Source organism: Asparagus officinalis, unplaced genomic scaffold, assembly GCF_001876935.1.
Source record: "Asparagus officinalis unplaced genomic scaffold, Aspof.V1 AsparagusV1_Un304, whole genome shotgun sequence".
In the NCBI taxonomy this organism is placed as follows: domain Eukaryota; kingdom Viridiplantae; phylum Streptophyta; class Magnoliopsida; order Asparagales; family Asparagaceae; genus Asparagus; species Asparagus officinalis.
The window spans coordinates 249,382-268,553 of NW_017972569.1; positions in this window are offsets into that span (position 1 = coordinate 249,382).

Below are 19,172 nucleotides of genomic sequence, written 5' to 3' on the forward strand. Positions count from 1 at the left end.
GAGGAGGGGCTTTCCCATTCCTACGTGACGTGATGCAAAACAAGGCTCCTCGAATGACCGCTCATGGTACAGGTGGACAACAGGCTATCCCTAAACAGTGTATGGTCACATCCCATAATTCAAGGAATAGCCAAACTGTCTCTCTCCCATCTAAAAGCCTCTTCCAGCAACCTTTAAAAGAGGTCGGAAAACTTTGGGAAAAGGGATCGAATCGAGACCAAACTCTTTGCATAACCTTTGCATTGCACCTCCACTTCCTAGTTCTGAGCCCCGATCGCCGGTGAACTAGAAGATCCGAACTCTATCGACTCGAGCTTCTACTGCGTACCGAAGCTCCCCAGCAACCTCGGTCAAACGGTCCAAGGGAAGCAGACTCGACACGAGCATCGAACGAAGCATCCTGTAGATACCAAAAGTCCCCACACTAAACAAAGAGGGCATTACCTCTGCTTCTGTTGTAATTTCGATTTATTAGTTTGTAATAAGCCTTCTTATCAATACAAACGAAGTTCCCTGTTTTCGGGAGATCAAAATTTACACATACATGCTGATCTCAACATTTTTAATCCAGAGGACCAGCCAAATAATCAGCCTCTAGAAATAAATTACATTCAGGAAAGATTAAAAGAAGAAGAAGAAGAGTCTGATTTGAGTTTTGATGAAATTTTTGATGAAGAGTTAGAGTTTTTAGAAGAAACAGATCAGGTCCTTAAGAATAATGAAACAGTGTTAAACATTTGCTGTTTTGAATTAAATTTTAAAGAACTCTTTCTTAATGAACTTAGATTCTTGGAGAATAATCAACAACCAAATTTTCAGAACTCTACAGAAGAATTGGTTGTTAGAAAATAAAACTTCACGATACAAGAGTCTAAGTTCATTAAGAAATGCAAAATGCATGACACCAATAATACCTACCTTACTTTGTTGTAAGAATTATTGAACACCCCGAAATACTTGGAATTTCACATTATTGATTATACCATTCTGAATTTATTTAAAATCCGGAGAAGAATTTTTAACAATAAGGTAGGATTCAATGTAGAATACGAGCTCTTCGTGTTGAACACTTCATTCTACATTATTTATTTTGTTTATTTAAGAATAATAAAAAGAATTTATTCTTCTCTCATTTGAGAGTTTCTTGTTCAGTTGTAAAAAAAAGACAAAAAGAAAAAAAAGAAAAAAGAAGAGAATAATAAATTTTTGATTCTATCCTCCTCAGACCAAAGGTAATTATAAATTTTTATCAGCTGATCAAATGTAAGTACTTTACTTTTTATCTGCTTTATTTTATGCATCATAGAGTTTGCATTGAGGACAATGCAAAATTTAGATGTGGGGGTGGGAATTAGTTAATTTTTTTCTCTTTATTTTACATTTTTAGTTGTATTTTTGTCATTTTTCCCTTTTCCTAAAAAAATTATAAAAATATCGTCACTTGCCAAATTGATAGAGTTATGTAATAATTAATTTATTTGATAATTTTAAATTTTCTAATCTCTAGTTTGTTATTTACTCAAGTTTACCTTTTATGATAACTCTACATAAATTTCTTAAGAAATGATTTTCAAAGTAGTATACTTTACTTAAGCCTTAGCTTAGATTTTTATTTAAAATAATGGAATTTATGCATGTTTAGCTTAGAGTTAAAAATAATTTTTCAAAGTGTCTTGACTTACATATTTTTTAGAATATATATACATATACATATAAAAAATTGCAAAAGAAGAGTGCGAAAAATGGGCACCAAAAGGAAAAAAAAGAAAGAAAGAAAAAAAAACTCTTAAATTCAATGTGATTCTATCTTATAAAGCCTAAGCTAACCGAGTAATTAAGCCCAAGGAGTATTTCCATACTTAATGACCTAAGCCCAATTGGGTTGGGATCCATTAGCCCAAAACTCGTTAAATGGTTACTTAGAAAGCCCGTTAAGGTAGAAAAAATCACCAAGGAAAAAAGAGTTAAAAATAATAATAATATAAAAAATATATATAAAAAATACTAATAAATGTTTTATATATATAGTTATATTTGTATATATGGTCTTGAAAAATATTTTAGATCAAGCAACTTGAATATTATTTTAAACAAAGAGTTAGCATGTTCTTTTCAAAACTTTTAAATTAAATTTCTAAGTTTCGCTTGGTTTTGTATTGCTATAATGAGAAGATTTTCTAGGAAATTTACCTTAAAGTTATTTATAAAAACTTTTGTATTGCTATAATGAGAAGATTTTCTAGGAAATTTACCTTAAAGTTATTTATAAAAACATTTTCTTGAGTGATAACTAGCTTCAATTAGATTGTCTAAAGTTATCAAGTGAATTTAGTTATTTACTGACTTCTTTAATTTAACAAGTAGACCGAATTTTGTAGGTATTTTCACTGCAAACCCTCACGAGACTACAACTCGTCCACTAGGGTAACCTAGGGGTTTAAAGGCTTGTTGTATGCATTAAATACAACCACGATTTCTGCAAAAGTGAGTTAGGTTTTCTTTTCTTTTTTTTTCTTTGCTAGAGGACTAGCAAAAGTTTAAGTGTGGGGGTATTTGATAATCATATTTTATTATAATTTTATACCCTCATTATCTATTTTATATGAATAAATATGCCATTAATAATTGTTTTTATCTTTAATTACAGGTTAATGAAGAATAAAGCCCAAGATCTCTTATCTCAACAAAAACCCATGAATTAAATGAAGAACACAAGCAAGAGCCAAAAAACCCAAGCCCAGAATCAAGCCGAGTAGCCTGTAGAAGCCGGAGAAAATAAAAAAAATAAATATGAAAAAAAATATATTCAAGATAGTTGGCCGCAAAGAAACGACGATGTCTCCCAATCCGGAAGGCGAAATTTAACATAAAATATATAAAAATTGCCTATCTCGACGAGACGAAGCCAACCGTGAAGTCAGAATTTTTATTGGAGCATCGATGCGTGCATCTATGCGGGCATCGATGCCTGTATCGATGCGAAGTCCTCCAGAATTCATCAACGGCCGAAATTGTATTCTTGGGGCTCAAGTTTGATCCAAGGGCTCTCATTCACTGATGTTTACTATAAATAGGGGTTGAGAGTAGGGGTTAGAGGTGTGAAAATTTTTATAACTCCATTTGGAGAGGAGGACTACTCTTAATTGAGAAGGCCTTCCAAATTTGTAACTTTTGTTATAATTAATAAAATAATTTTTTCACCACTTTAAATTTTTCTTCTCTTTGTTGGATGATGAAGATGAAGATGAAGATTAATTTGAAGATTTGTTTTTCTTGTTTTCTCTTTTATTGCTTATTAGTTTAGATTTATTTCTATGCTTGTAGTTAGATTTTATTTTCTTGTTAAATAGCCAAGAGGCTAGAACCCTCTTGTCTTAGATTTATTTCATGTTTATAGATCAGATTTATTTTATGCTTATAGAGTAGATTTATTTTCTTGTATTTAATTCTTGTAATTTATTTTGTAGTTTAGATTTTATAATTTATTTTGTAGTTAGGTTTTAATTTCTTACACTATTCACCTTGAGGCTAGAACCCTCTTGGGTTTAGTTTTTCTTTTTATTTATTTTCATTTTCTTTGATTCGCCTTTAGGCTAGAACCCTCTAGAGAATCGTCCTTTTTTAAGAAGTGTGTTTAATTTTAGATTACCCATATCTTTAATTGAATCTACCATCTTTACTTTCTTAAATTTTATTTTTCATTCTTAATTTTTATTTGTTCTTGATTTTTCCTTCTTGCCTTGTTGATCACATTCATATTATCACTTCCACTCTCAAATATATTCATTTACACATTCATTTTTATTCTCTCCATCTCTCCACAATCACATTCACTCATCACTCCTATTTGTCACGCATACAATATAAGAACCGATTTTATATTTTCTCCCACAATCACATTCACTCATCACTCCTATTTGTCACGCATACAATATAAGAACCGATTTTATATTTTCTCCTACAAAACACCTTCCTCGTGGGATCAATATCTTTATACTATAACTTGACACGGTTGTGCACTTACAATATTTTTGGTACATGTTTATGCCGCATCACACTGTGTATATGTTGTCCCACAAAAGCGCCACAAAAGATGAAACGTAAATGCAATGGAAGCATGCTGGAGGAGGCCCCTTTGTGCGAGATAGTGTCCACTTTCTCGTATATGCAAGACAGGGTCGACTGTCTCGCTCAAAGGTCAGCTCTCGGGTTGCTCTTTTTTAAAATTCAAAGGGTGTAGAGCTTTGAGGATATGTTTGATCACTTCTCTAAGTTCAATCTTGCTGCAAAACCCTATAAATAGAGTTTTAAACTCTTTTCCCCTTCATCTCTTCAATCTTGATCAAAAAAGAAGGACCTCCTCCAGGGTTTCAAAGTATCATTCGAGTATTTTATCCCTCTTTCCTTGTATTTCTCCACCAATCCGTAGTTTCCTCTGACCCTTTATCAAAGCCAACCTAGGGTTCTTGATCTTGTGTCCCTTTAAGCCTTTCTTTGAGCTTTGCCACAAAGCCCTACCTTTCCACCAAGATTTCGGCCAAAATCCCATCTTGATCATGTCTCCAAAGAGGTCGAGGGTCTCCAAGGGAAAATCAGTTGCCCAAACATCTGAGAAGGAGGAGGCTGTTGTTTCATCTTTAAGGGGTAAGACTTTATGATTTGGACAATACAAAACTTAAGGGTTTTGCCTCGTTTGCTCTCCTTCGCGAGGCAATCGGGAAGAGCTGACATCCTCTTTTGCTAGATCGACACTTAATAGGAGTGTTTTGCTTGGCCAAAACACATCCTAAGGCAAAAAAAATAGTTTCATACTATCTTACGACTTGTAAGCCAGGGTACACTATCCTACAGTTCGCGCGATAGCGTACACTGTCTCACATATGTGAGACAGTTCTTACTGTCTCACAAACAGCAATACAGTGAATCTGCCTTGTGTAAAACCCCGTAAATTTAAAAAATGGTGATAAATAATAATAAATGTGTTATATGGTGATAAAAAATGGTGAGTATGCTACAAATTGATTTGAGATAAATTCAATATATATATGTGAATATCGGAGTTAAATCATGCACTATATACACGAGCCTGAAATCTGGAAAAACGACTAGTTAAGAGTATATGTATTTTTCATACCGATGAAGTTCGAATATGAAAACACTCAAAAGATAAAAGTTGTAGGTCTCTTCAACATCTTTCCAACAAATCTTAAATCACCTTATTATGAGATCGGATGAGAAAGTCAAAGCCAAATTACCGAAGGTGCATTTCCCAGTCAGACTAGGTTTCCTGGTTTGGGTCAAATGGATTTTGTTTCGGGTTTGCCTCTATAAATTCATGTGTTTTTCATGAAAATTCTTCTCTTTTATAATATCTCTGAACCCTAGTAGCCACCCTCTTCCCTCAAAAACCCTAGATCAATTTCTTGTGAGTTTTGTGAGCTTTATGAAGCAAAATACAGACACGAGGGGCGAGATCATCGATGTGTGGCAAGAGAGAACTAGTTGTTTGCACTTTTAGATTGCTTGCTATTCGTGTTAGAGGCTTACACACGAGATTAAGGCAAGATTATCTGCATCCAAGCTTACCCATAGTTTATAAACATGTTTTTATGAAGTAATATGATAGATATGATTCTTAGAACTTAATCTAATGTGTAAAAGATTAGATTTTTTATATTAAATTATAAACAAATGTTTAGATCTACATGGTTTTCTTACTGTTTATGGTAGAAACATGATCATGATCATTAGTATTGTTTTTATTTTTGTTTTAATTATGTAAATCATGCTTAGGACATGTTTAAACCCTAGTTCGATGTTTTATTGAGTTTTAATGTGGTTTTATTAAGCCTAATCAACTATTTTGAGTATAAAATAGTTTTTTTGTAATATATAAGATAAAGATCAGATATTTTCATGTTTTGATGATTATAAATGAATTTTTAGGCGTGGTTTAAGATCTAAAATTAATTAAACAAGAGCTTTAACTTAGTTTTGATGATTCTATCGATGTTTTGACGTTTTCATGCATGTTTAGGGTTCACATGTAATATTTAATGTTGTGATTCTTATTTCATGTGTTGAATAATCTTCAGAGATGTTAATTTAGTATATGCAACATTCTATACAAGTTTTACAATGAGTCAAATAAGATAGAATCATGAAGCACACACAAACACGAACCTGCAGCAAGCAGGCTGAGAACCTTTGGTCGGTCGACCGCCGCACAAGGCGTGGTCGACCGCCAGGCATATCCGAGCATGTGCATGTTTTGTCTCATGTTCACTAATTTTGAGGGATTTTCCCGATCTGTGTAAGTTATATTATGATGTTTATGGTTTGTTAAACACCTGAGGTGTATGTGAAGACAAGATATAGGTTCGCACATTGAGATATGTGCACGAACACTTGAATACATGTTTCGAAATTGAGTATACATGCATAGTTTAGATGTGTAACACAAATTTGAGTTGATAGTTGTTGGCATAACACATGATAATGCATAACCTATATGTTGGGGATGTTCAGTGTGGACGTTTATCCCGTAATAAGACCTCGGTTGTATCACACTAGGAGTATTTGGACTTTTCCCGTAGTGAAACTTCGACGGTACCAATACTCAAAAATGATCGGGGTGTTTTTGTATTGGGCTAATATGCCTTCATTCCATTGTACGATCATCTAGATGCATCATCCGAAATAGGGGAGATAAAACCTATTACCACAGAACGATTGAGTAAGGATGTTATATCCACATGATATTATGAGAATTTTACAAGAATATATATATATATATACACACGCACACACACACACACACACAATTGTAGTTTGCTCCCATGCTAGTTACCCAAGAGTAGGGTATAATTTTGAGTTTGACAGATATGGTTTGTTTTCTGGGAATGATTATGATGGATGATACTTCTTTTTGTTTTAAATTTCTTTTCAGGCAACTTAGAGTTCCGGAGAGCCGCAAGATGACGGAGTTCTTGCATAGTCACCGTCACATAATTTTACCATTAGAGGATCCACTGTAGTTTTATATTTTCATTCAGACATTAGAGTTTTGTCTTCATATTGTAAAAGCAGTGTGCCTTAAATTTTGTTTCCAGTTGACTCATGATTGAGTTAGTTCATATTTATTTCAAATGTATTACAGATTGTTTAGTTGAGACATGATTTCATATATGAGATGTCTTTCTATATCATGTCTATTGTATTTATTTCCTTTACTCTACATGTTTTGTACCAACACTTCTTTTTGATTCCACTAGAGGATATTACTGTGATTGGTGAAACGTGTTAATGTACTGTGTGGGTGCATAGCAGGTTTGACATCCATGAATTTACCTTGGACTATAACCTTGTGTTAACCCTGGGGCATCACAGTTGGTATCAGAGCTCTAGCTTCAGCATCCTTAGGATCATCCTGTGTCGAGTCGTGAAGTTAGGATAGAGTTTCCTAGGATTCATATATAGAGTCCGCTAGGAATTCTTAGAATGAGTGATGACGTAATACGTATACCTCAAAAATTGTGAATTCTTTTTACTGCCTTACTTGATTGAAAAGATTGCGTGAATATTATATGATATGTTATGTTATGTATATATGTTTACGACCTCATTTGCTGTGTCTATTAAGCTCTCCTCTTGATATTATAAATGTTGGGATGAGGATGCGGTCGAGATAAAACTTGTATCTGGAGAGCTGGACAAGCAGAGCCCGAGCCGCAACAGGCTTCACAGTATCTGATTAACTTGGTAATGCCGATTGCAGAAGTAGAGACTAGCAATACTCGAGGAGTGAGTAACGAGCCACATTATATTTTCTGGATTTCCACCACCAATTGTACCAGTCGTGCCTATTAAAGAGGTAATACCAATGATTTCATCATCACCACAACCAGCAGTTGATAGAGCCACAGAGCAGGAGGTTTGGCTCTGTAAGAATAAAAAAGACATCAGATATTGAGAGCACCATAGTTTCAGGACACACCAGATTTATGTGCAGCCTATAAATGGAAGAAATATATATAAATTTCTTAACGTCGACTCAGTACTAAAGCAGAGTTAGTTGTATTTAGCATATAGGATATCACTGGAGGATAGCACCGAAGGATAGTACCGGAGGATGGCACCGACTTTAGATTTTCACCGGAGCAGCGAATACCACTTATTTGTGAAAATTTTGTTTGCTCCTTTGCTAAGTAGTAGAGCTAGTCCGATTAAAGTAGGGATATATGCCTATAGTTAATTATGGAATCATGACCAGCATAATGATAATGACAAGGGCAAGAGACCTATTGTGGAATCTAGAGAGACCAGCAGTGGGGTAAGGATTTTTACCGCCAGTAACAAGGACATCATAAGAAGAGAGCACAACCTACAAGATTATTCGAGAGCACCGCAGAATTCAGCGTCCATGTTACAATTGTAACAAGATCGGACATAGAGCGAACGATTACCACAGTACACCAGCAAGAGGCAAGCATGATAGAGGTCAGAGTTAGTAGTCTCAGGGCTACAGTTAGGGTGAACAGGAGAAGATTTGAGGCACCTCCAGCCATCTCGAGGATTGAGAGGCCAGTAGGCCAGATTCATGCCATCCTGGAGATTCCTGAGGGACAGACAGTCTCATATGTTCCACCGCCATTAACGTTGCAATCGCCAGCCACAGACAGGATTTATACAGTCGTACCGCGTGATCATTGTTCGAGCGGAGCCTTCTTAGTGATTTCATTTCCAGCTCGAATCTTGTTGATTTAGAAGCTTCACAATTCTTTTATCCATCATGTTGTCATGATTAGACTTCATCTTGTAGTGCAGTCTTTAGGCATTCCATTATCAGTTTCTACTCCTTTAGGAGAGGTGTCTCTCTTAGAGAGTATCTATAGGAGATGTGTCGTCAGTTTAGATGAGTCTGAGTCTGTTGTTAATTTGATCATCCTACGAATGTCCGATGTTTGATGTTATTCTTGGTATGGATTGGTTATCATCCTACCATGTTAGTATAGACTGTTTTACAAAGACAGACAGCTTGTGAGTATTTGATGGGTTTGAATAGATAGTAGTAACCTCATAGGGTAACCAGAATGTGGAGTTACTTCTGGCATACGTCAAGGAGGTAATGATACGGGATCGGGGTGCAAATTTAAGCTAGACCGGAGTTATCTCAGAGTATCAGGATGTCTTTTAGGACATACCTAGATTACCTCTAGTGAGAGAGGTTGAGTCCTACATCAAGTTACAGCCGAGCATAGTACCGATATCCTGAGCACCCTATCGTTTGGCACCTGCAGAAATAAGGAAGCTATAGACTCAGCTATATGAGTTGTTAACTAGGGGTTTTATTTGTCGGAGTCATTTTCATAGGAGCATCGATCCTTTTCATGGAGAAGAAGGACAGTAGCATGAGATTATGTATAGATTATCGTGAATTGAACAAGGTCACTTCCTGGATCAGGTATCCACTATCAAGGATTTATGACTTGTTTGACTAGCTTTGGGGAGCGTAGCATTTCTCGAAGATGGATCTTAGTTCTGGTTATTTTCAGTTGCGAGTGTGGGAAATGAATTTCCCAAAACCGTCTTTTTGACTTGATATGAGTCTTTCGAGTTTCTTATCCATTTAGGCTGACCAATGCACCCGCGGTATTCATGGATTTGGTGAACCAGGTTTTTCGTCCATGTTTAGACCAGTTTGTGGTTATTTTATCGACAACATCCTTATCTGTTCGAGATTGAAGGTAGAGCACGAGCAGCATCTTCGTTTGACATTACATACTTTGCGAGAGCATCAGTTATACCCTAAATTTAGCAAATGCTAGTTTTGACTATCTGAGGTTAGATTTTGGACATGTTATCAGCAAGGAGGGCATTGTAGTGGATCCAGCTAAAGTAAAAGCAGTACTTAATTTTTGGCCATGTTATATTCTAGAATTTATCAAGGATTATGAGTTTGCAATTTAGTATCGTCTAGTGAAGATGACTTAGACAGTAGAAACTTATGCGAGGATATTCATTCAGGAGATCGTGAGACTGCATGGAGTTCTAGAGACGATTGTATCAGACCGAGGTTTAGTTTTCACTTTACATTTCTGGGGAAGCTTCCAGAATCCTTTCAGTAGCTAGTTGTCGTATTCTAGTGTGTTCCACCCATAAATAGACGGACAGATGAAGAGAGTCAACTAAGTATTGGAGGATACGCTGTGAGCATGCGTTACTGATTTCCAGGGCAATTGGGAGGATCATATCCCATTAATTGAGCTTGTTTATAACAACAGTTATCAAACAACAATTAGCATGGCACCATATGAAGCACTATACTGTAGGCCTTGTAGATCACATATTTGTTGAGCAAGTCCATAGGACAGTTTATTGCTTGGACCAGACCTTGTAAGATAGACCACAGAGAAGGTGGCAGTAATTCGGGAGCACATTCTTGCAGTATAAAGCAGACAGAAGAGCTATACAGATCAGAGGAGACGACCATTAGAGTTCCAGGTTGGGGACTATGTTTCATTAAAAGTATCACTGATGAAGGGAGTTCAGCGATTTGGCAGACGGGGAAAGCTTGTCCCAGGGTATATTGGTCCATTCAGGATTGTTGAGCGCATTGGAGCCGGTTCATATCGGATAGATCTTCCAGCGTCGATGTTGAGTATACATGATACTTTCCATGTTTTGATGCTTAAGAAGCATTTGCGCGACCAGGAGCAGCAGAAGGTGATTGATGCACCAGAATTTGAGATTCATGATGATTTGACTACGATAGAGATTCCTATTTGTACTCTTGCCAAGGAGGATAAGAAGCTTAGAAACAAAGTGATACCTTTGGTTAAGGTTCAATAGAACCGGAAAGGAACTGAGGAGACTTATTGAGAGCACGAGGAGGATATGTGTCGCGACTACCCGCACTTGTTTGAGTAGGTAAATTAATTGATTTTGATTGGTGTTCATGATTATCTATATGGTCATATTTATATTTAACGCTAGAATAGGGGTATTAACACTTAGCTCCTAATTATTCGAAACACATGGTATATATATGGGGGGTTCCTTGTTTGGATTTTTCGCCTGACGTACTAGTTTCGCTTAGGTAGGGGTTAAGTGGGAATATTTTTATTCTAGATTGTTAAGTGTAGATATTTCTATGTTTCATATCTGAAGATTAATAATATGAGATGTGTATGTGAGGCATTTCTTGTCTGGTTTATCTCCTCAACATACTTTTCTGGTATTATTAATCTCTAAGATACGATTGCGGAATTTTGGGGACGAAATTGTTTTAAGGGGAGAAGAATGTAAAACCCCGTGAATTTGAAAATATGAAGATAAATAATAATAAATATGTTATATGGTGATAAATAACATTTATTAATATTTTAGTATGCTAGAATTTTATTTTAGATCAATCCAATGTATATATGTGAATATAGGAGTGAAATCATGCACTATATACACGAGCCTGAAATCTGGAAAAACGATCAGTTAAGAGTATACATGTTTTACACACCATACATTTTAAATCTAGAAATACTCAAAAGATAAACATTATATGTCTCTTTAATATCTTTCTAACAAATCTTAAATCACCTCATTCTGAGCTCGGATGAGAAAGTAATAGCCAAATTATCGAAGGTGGATTTTCCAGTCAGACTAGGTTTCCTGGTTAGGGTCAAACGAGCTTCGTTTCAGGTTTGCCTCTATAAATACCTATGCTTTTCATGAACATTCTTCTCTTTTATGCTATCTTTAAACCCTAGCAGTCACCCTTTCTCCTCAAATATCCGAGATCAATTTCTTGTGAGTTTTGTGAGCTTTGTGAAGCAAAATGCCGACACAAGGGCGAGATCATCGATGTGTGGCAAGAGAGAACGGGTTGTTTGCACTTTTGGATTGCTTGATGTTCATTTCAGAGGCTTACATACGAGATTAAGGAAAGATCATCTACATCCAAACCTTACTCATAGTTTATAAACATGTTTTTATGAAGTAATATGACAGATATGATGTTTAGAACTTAATCTAATGTGAAAAAAAATTAGATTTTTGATATTAAACTGTAAACAAATGTTAGATCTACATGGTTTTCTTGCTGTTTATAGTAGAAATGTGATCATGATCATTAGTGTTGTTTTTATTTTCATATTAATTATGTAAATCATGCTTAGGACATGTTTAAACCCTAGTTTGATGTTTTATTAAGTTTTAATGTGGTTTTATTGAGCCTAATCAACTATTTTGAGTATAATAATAGTTTTTTTGTAATATATAAGATAAAGATCCGATCTTTTCATTTTTTGATAATTATAAATGAATTTTTAGACGTGGTTTAAGATCTTAATTTAATTAAACAAGAGCTTTAACTTAGTTTTGTTGATTCTATCGACGTTTTGATGTTTTCATGCATATTTAGGGTTCACATATAATATTTAATGTTGTGATTCTTGTTTCATGTGTTGAATAATCTTCAAAGATGTTAATTTAGTATTTTCAATGTTCTATACAAGATTTATAATGAGTTAAACAAGATAGAATCATAAAGCACACACAAACACGAACCTGCAACAAGCAGGCTGAGAACCTGTAAAACTCTGAAAAAATTCATGTTAATATAATTAATATGAGATTAATTATGATTTACAAATATTTATTTTGATAAATATAGTTAAATGGTCTATGAGTATGATACCATGTATTTTGAGTATGAACGAGTTCATATATGAGAAAGAAAAGAGTCGAAACATGCACTTTGGCCAAAACATGAAAAACTGGAAAATTCTAGTCCAGTCGACCGCCACGGTCGACCGTCGTCGGTCGACCGCCACGGTCGACCACGAAACTTGGAGAAGCACAATTTCCTGTTTTGAGTTGGCTTCGGTTTTCTAAAGCCCATATATGTTTCCTGGTATATATATATCATATATCCACGGTATTTTGAGTTTTCTAAGAACCCTAACAGCCACCAAAACCTCTTTAAACCCTAATTTGATTCTTGGAGAAGTTTGGAGGCTTTTAAGTGGATTTTTCGCGGGATTTTTGGCGTTTGGCTTGTAGATCTTCTTTGGCTTGGCTTCTTAAACGTTTTTCTACAAACCCCAGGTGAGTTCATCTCTGCTAATCCCCCTCCCAGTTTTTAAAATATTTTTAAAGAGTTTTTAACATGTTTTATAGAGCCAAATTGACTAGTTTATGTATAAAAGTTAATTCTTTGTATTATATGTATAAAGACTAGGTCTTTCCATGTTAAAAAGTTTGAGAATGATTTTTACAGAAGTAATTAAGATCTGAAAATGATTTAAAAGTGGTTTAAATCTGATGAAAGATGATTTGTGTTTTATTTCAAGCTCATGTGCATGAATTAGGGTTTTTGACATGGATTTTATACAAATTAACATGCTATAAGTGTAAGGTTTGTTTCCAGAAGTTTCTACCTGCTGTAGACATGTTTGTGTACAAGTTTCATGTTGTTTTAATCATGTTTGAATCATCTAAACATGACACGAACACACACACAAAACCAGATTAAGAATCTGGAAAATCAGCCCACGGTCGACCGTGCCCTAGCGGTGGTCGACCGCATACAGGATCGAGACCTGGGTAAGTCCAGGAATCAGTCGCGGTCAACCGCCGCATAATCGCGGTCGACCGCCAACCTGTAAGTGGCCCTGTGCATGTTCGTTTCGACTGGTTGAGTTTTTGAGCGAGTCTCTCGACCTTATACTGTTATGATACAATGTTTATGAGTTGTTTAACACCTGAGACGTTAGTAAACACCAGACATGGACACACACACCGAGATACGTGTACGAATGGTTAGAATATATTGTGTTAACGTATTTTTGCCCTAATTTAAGTTGATGAACATGAAGAGCATAGCATATTGCATTGTATTCAGGAATAGGGAGATAAAATCTATTTCCGCAGGGCGATTGAGTACGAGTAATACAAAAGTATCGTCATTTCATTGTGTTCCAGGATAGGGAGATAAAACCTATTGCCGCAGAACGATTGAGTAAGCATATTACAAAAGTATCGTTATTGCATATGGAGATGTGCACATGTAAGTTTTATTTGTCATACTTTGATTTCATATTGGTTTCTCGTGAATAGAGTACTTTCTTTGAGATCGTGGCTTACATGGTATGGCTCATGGTTGATTTTGTTTTGGATGAGATTCCTCTTATTTTAGAGTTGTCTTTTCAAGTGTAATTTGAGACGGGATATTTGTTCTACATGATTGAGGTTTGGAGTGTTTTCCTTTTCGGTTTACTGTTTTCATTCATAGGATTTGGAGTTGTTATTTAGGGAGTCACAATTTGAGACATGGTATATACATGAGGGTTTCCTTGTTTGGATTATTTTGCTCGATATACTAACTCTCGTGTTGTGGTTTCCTAAATATTAATTTCCAGTTAGAATTTTATGAATGATTTCATATGTATATGTATTAACTCTATTTTTCTATATACTCCTACCCCTTCCGCTGAGGAGAGGTGGAGATGATCTTGCTATAGAGCTTTGACGCTCGTTGTTTTCCCCTCTTTCAGGCAGCGAGTCTGGCGCATGGAGAGTCGCAGGTTGATGAGAATTCTTTATAGATTCCATCAAGTTATTTATTATTTAGTAGTTATTTCAGAACTTCACAGTTAGTTGTTTATGTCAGACTCTAGACTTGTATTTTATTTTGTAGAGATTGAGAGCCATAGTGGTCCTTTATTTGACTCTTTGTACTTAAGGTTTATTTCAGACTCAGAGATATCTCTATCTTATTTTGTTGGGCTCACTGATGATTATTTTCATGCTTCTTCTGTGTACATCTGGTTTTGCTCTACTTCCATTATTTGCATGTTTAATACCTTCACCTATGTGTTGATTCCACTAGAGAGATAGTAACTGTGATGGTAAAACATGTCGTAATATGGTGTTTAGTGCTTAGCAGGTTTGACAATCCGAGTTTTACCTTGGACTGCAGCCTTGTGTGAACGTTAGGGCTCACAGAATCTCTAGTCGGTCGACCGCCGCACAAGGCGCGGTTTACCGCCAGGCATATCTGAGCCTGTGCATGTTTTGTCTCATATTCAGTGATTTTGAGAGATTTTCCCAATCTGTGTAAGTTATATTATGATGTTTATGGTCTGTTAAACACCTGAGGTGTATGTGAACACAAGATATAGGTTCGTACATTGAGATACATGCACGAACACTTGAATACATGTTTTGAAATTGAATGAACACAAGATATAGGTTCGTACATTGAGATACATGCACGAACACTTGAATACATGTTTTGAAATTGAATATACATGCATAGTTGAGATGCTTAACACATGTTTGAGTTGCTGGTTGTTAGCATAACACATGATAATGCATAACCTATCTGTTGAGGATGTTCAGTGTGGACGTTTATCCCGTAATGAGACCTCAGCTGTACCACACTAGGAGTATTTGTACGTTTTCCCATAATGAGACCTTGGTTGTACTAATAATCGAAGATGATCGAGTTGTTTCTGGATTAGGCTAATACGCCTTCATTTCGTTGTATGATCATCTGGATGCATCATTCAGCATATGGGAGATAAAACCTATTACCGCAAAACGATTGAGTAAGGACGTTAAATCCACATGATATTGTGAGAACCTTACAAGAATATTATTATTTGATATATATATATATATATTTCTCACATGCTAGTTACCCAAGAGTAGGGTATAATTTTGAGTTTGACAGATATGGTCTGTTTTCTGGGAATGATTATGCTGGTTAATACTTCTTATGTTTGTGCCAACTACCCGAGGGTAGTCTGAATTTTGACATAGCTCACTATGTGTGAGGGTTGGAGTTGTAGTTTTACTTCCATATATTACTTCTCTTTACTTCTTAGTTGGGATCAATGATTAGCAATTCATAATTTGAGACATGTGGTATATATATGAGGGTTTCCTTGTTTGGATTATTTCGCTTGACGTACCAGTCTCGTGTTGTGGGTGGTACGAGTTGCCATGCGAGCACCTTTGATCGCAGAATTATCAAAGGTGGGTTGAGGAGAAGTAATAAGAATACAAGAATAACTCAGATTTTGGGCGAAGGAAAATACCTCCTCTAGATTATGAGTATGTAATTTACAATCTCTCACAATCTCACTCTAGAATTGAAGAACAAGCTCTCCAAATCTCAATTACAAGTTAATCTCTCTTGATTTAACTCTCTGATTGTTTAGAAACCCTAAAACAATCCCTTATATAGGTGTACAAACGTGGATGGCAATTTGGTAAATAACCAGACCCAAAACCAACAGGAATTCGTGTGAACAGAATCCCAAACGAACCAGGAAACCCTCGATGAGTCGACTCATAACTGAGATGAGTCGACTCGACAGAAACTGGAGAAATCTCAATAACCAGCGATGAGTCGACTCATGACTGAGATGAGTCGACTCGACAGAAACTAGAGAAATCTCAATAACCAGCGATGAGTCGACTCATGACAGTCATGAGTCGACTCAACCTGATGAGTCGACTCATAACAGTCATGAGTCGACTCACAGGCTGAAAACTGGGTACTTCGATTCTTCTGCTCGTCGTCTTGTTCCACGCTTCCTCCTGTGTTCCCTTATACTGTTTGACACCCCCTATTCTCATGCTAGTATGAGAATCATCTATCCTCAAGCTCCCATGAGGATCGCTAAGTTCCGAAGAGAAGATACACCCGTATCATGTGTCCCCTCTTTAAGAACTTGAAGTCCCGTTCAAGTTAGAACATCAGGTGAGGAAACTCGCGAGCCCCTCCTTCCTTATTGAACCACTTAGCCTTGCTAGGAACTTGACCTTGACGTCCAATGAGAAACAACTCCTTCATTCCTCATCTCGTCGTGGTCGTCTTTTGCTCCAAAATGCAATCTTCCTTCAGCGGCTCCTCTCTATCAAACCATAAGTCATCAACATGCGGTAAGATCACCTTGTCATCACCTTCATCATCCAGTAATGGAGGCTCAAACAACTTCAAGTACTCAGCATTGATCACCGAATACATGCCTAAGTAAGGCGGCAAATCCAGCCTAAAAGCGTTGTCGCCAATCTGATCGAGAATCCGAAACGGACCATAACGAATAGGCTTCAACTTCTTGCCTTCTCCTTTTAGCCTCTCCTTACTCAATTTCAGCCACACCATATCGCCCACGCCAAAGTTACAAGGAACCCGATGTTGATCATGCTTCGCCTTGTATTTTGCTTGTGACTTCTTCAATTGTGCTTCAACCGTGGCATGAATCTGTGCAATCTTCTCCAGAAATCGCTGAGCCCGTTGTCTTTCATTCCCCTCCTTGCCGTCCATCGTAGATTCACTTGAAAACACGAGATCAAACGGACTCGGTGGTAAGAATCCATAACAAGTCTCAAACGGTGACTTTCCCGAAGATCCATGAATCGCCCGATTAAAAGCAAACTGCAAATATGGTAAGCTCTCATCCCAAGTCTTGGGATGCCTGGAATTATACCCCCGCAACATATGCACCATAGTCCGGTTGACTACCTCCGTTTGCCCGTCTGTTTGTGGATGAAAAGCCGTGCTCTTCTTTAATCTAGTGTCCATCAGACTCCACAAAGAATCCCAAAAATGCCCGAGAAAACGGCTATCCCGATCCGAAATAATCGAGCTCGGCAACCCAAAGTGCTTCCACACATGCTCAAAGAACAATTGTGCTGCACCCGCTCTTATACCCCCGCAACATATGCACCATAGTCCGGTTGACTACCTCCGTTTGCCCGTCTGTTTGTGGATGAAAAGTTGTGCTCTTCTTTAATCTAGTGTCCATCAGACTCCACAAAGAATCCCAAAAATGCCCGAGAAACCGGCTGTCCCGATCCGAAATGATCGAACTTGGCAACCCAAAATGCTTCCACACATGCTCGAAGAACAATTGTGCTGCACCCGCTCCCGTCACGGTCTTCTTACAAGGAATCAAAAACACCATCTTACTGAACCGGTCCACCACAACGTACAAATAGTCATGCCCACGCTTGGTAGTCGGCAATCCTCCTAGAAAGTCCATAGATATGCTCTCCCACGGCCTAGAAGGAACCGGTAGTGGTAGGGACAATCCCCTCTTTCTGTTAGAAGGCTTCGAAATACAGCATAACTTACACCCTCCAACATACTTGGTCACATCATCAAGCATCCGTGGCCAAAACACATGTCGCCGTAGATTGAGAAGCGTCTTCTGAATTCCAAAATGCCCTTGCACACGCGAGGTATGTGCTTCCCGAATCCATTGCAACCTATCACCATCCTCCGGAATACATAGTGATGTTCCACGATACAACAAGCCATCTTCTCCAAGTGCATACTCCCCCTTTTGACCGGCCTTCGCCTGCTCGAACACACTACCGAAGTCTCTACTGGATGCATACAGCTGTAGATACTCCAAAGGAACCAAGGGCTGAATACGCATCGCCACCAATAAAGCTTTTACCGACGGACGAGATAACATATCGGCCAACTTGTTTGTCGCCCCCTTCTTGTACCTAATAATGATGTTGAAAGCCATCAAATACGACATCCACTTCATGTGCCGTGCCTGCTGTAGCTTCGTCTGGGCATGTAAGAACTCCAACGGCTTATGATCCGAATGCACGACCACCTCCTTCCCTAACAAGTACACCCTCCAATACTTAATTGCTTGATATAGTGCATAGAACTCCTTGTCATAGGTCGGATAGTTCACAATAGCACCCGCGGGTAGTTCGCAATAGCACCCGAAAACAACTCAGAATGATATTCCACCGGCTTCCCATCCTGAATCAACACCGCGCCCATCGCATAACTAGATGCGTCGGTCTCCACCTCGAAAGTCCGCTGCAAATTCGGCAACGCCAATACTGGTGCCTCCGAGATCTTCCTCTTTAGCAACTGAAAAGCCTCCTCATGCATCCTTCCCCACTCGAACTGAACTTTAGCCTTTGTGAGGCCATGTAACGGTGCCGCATAAGTCGAAAAATATCGAATGAACTTGCGCAAATACTGGCAAGCTCCCATGAAGCTTCTCACTTCAGTCACTGTCTTCGGCGTCGGCCACTTTGTGATCACCGCCACCTTACCCGGATCTATCCTCCTCTGGCCCTTCCCCACGATAAAGCCGAGATACACCAACTCGTCCTTCCCAAACTCGCAC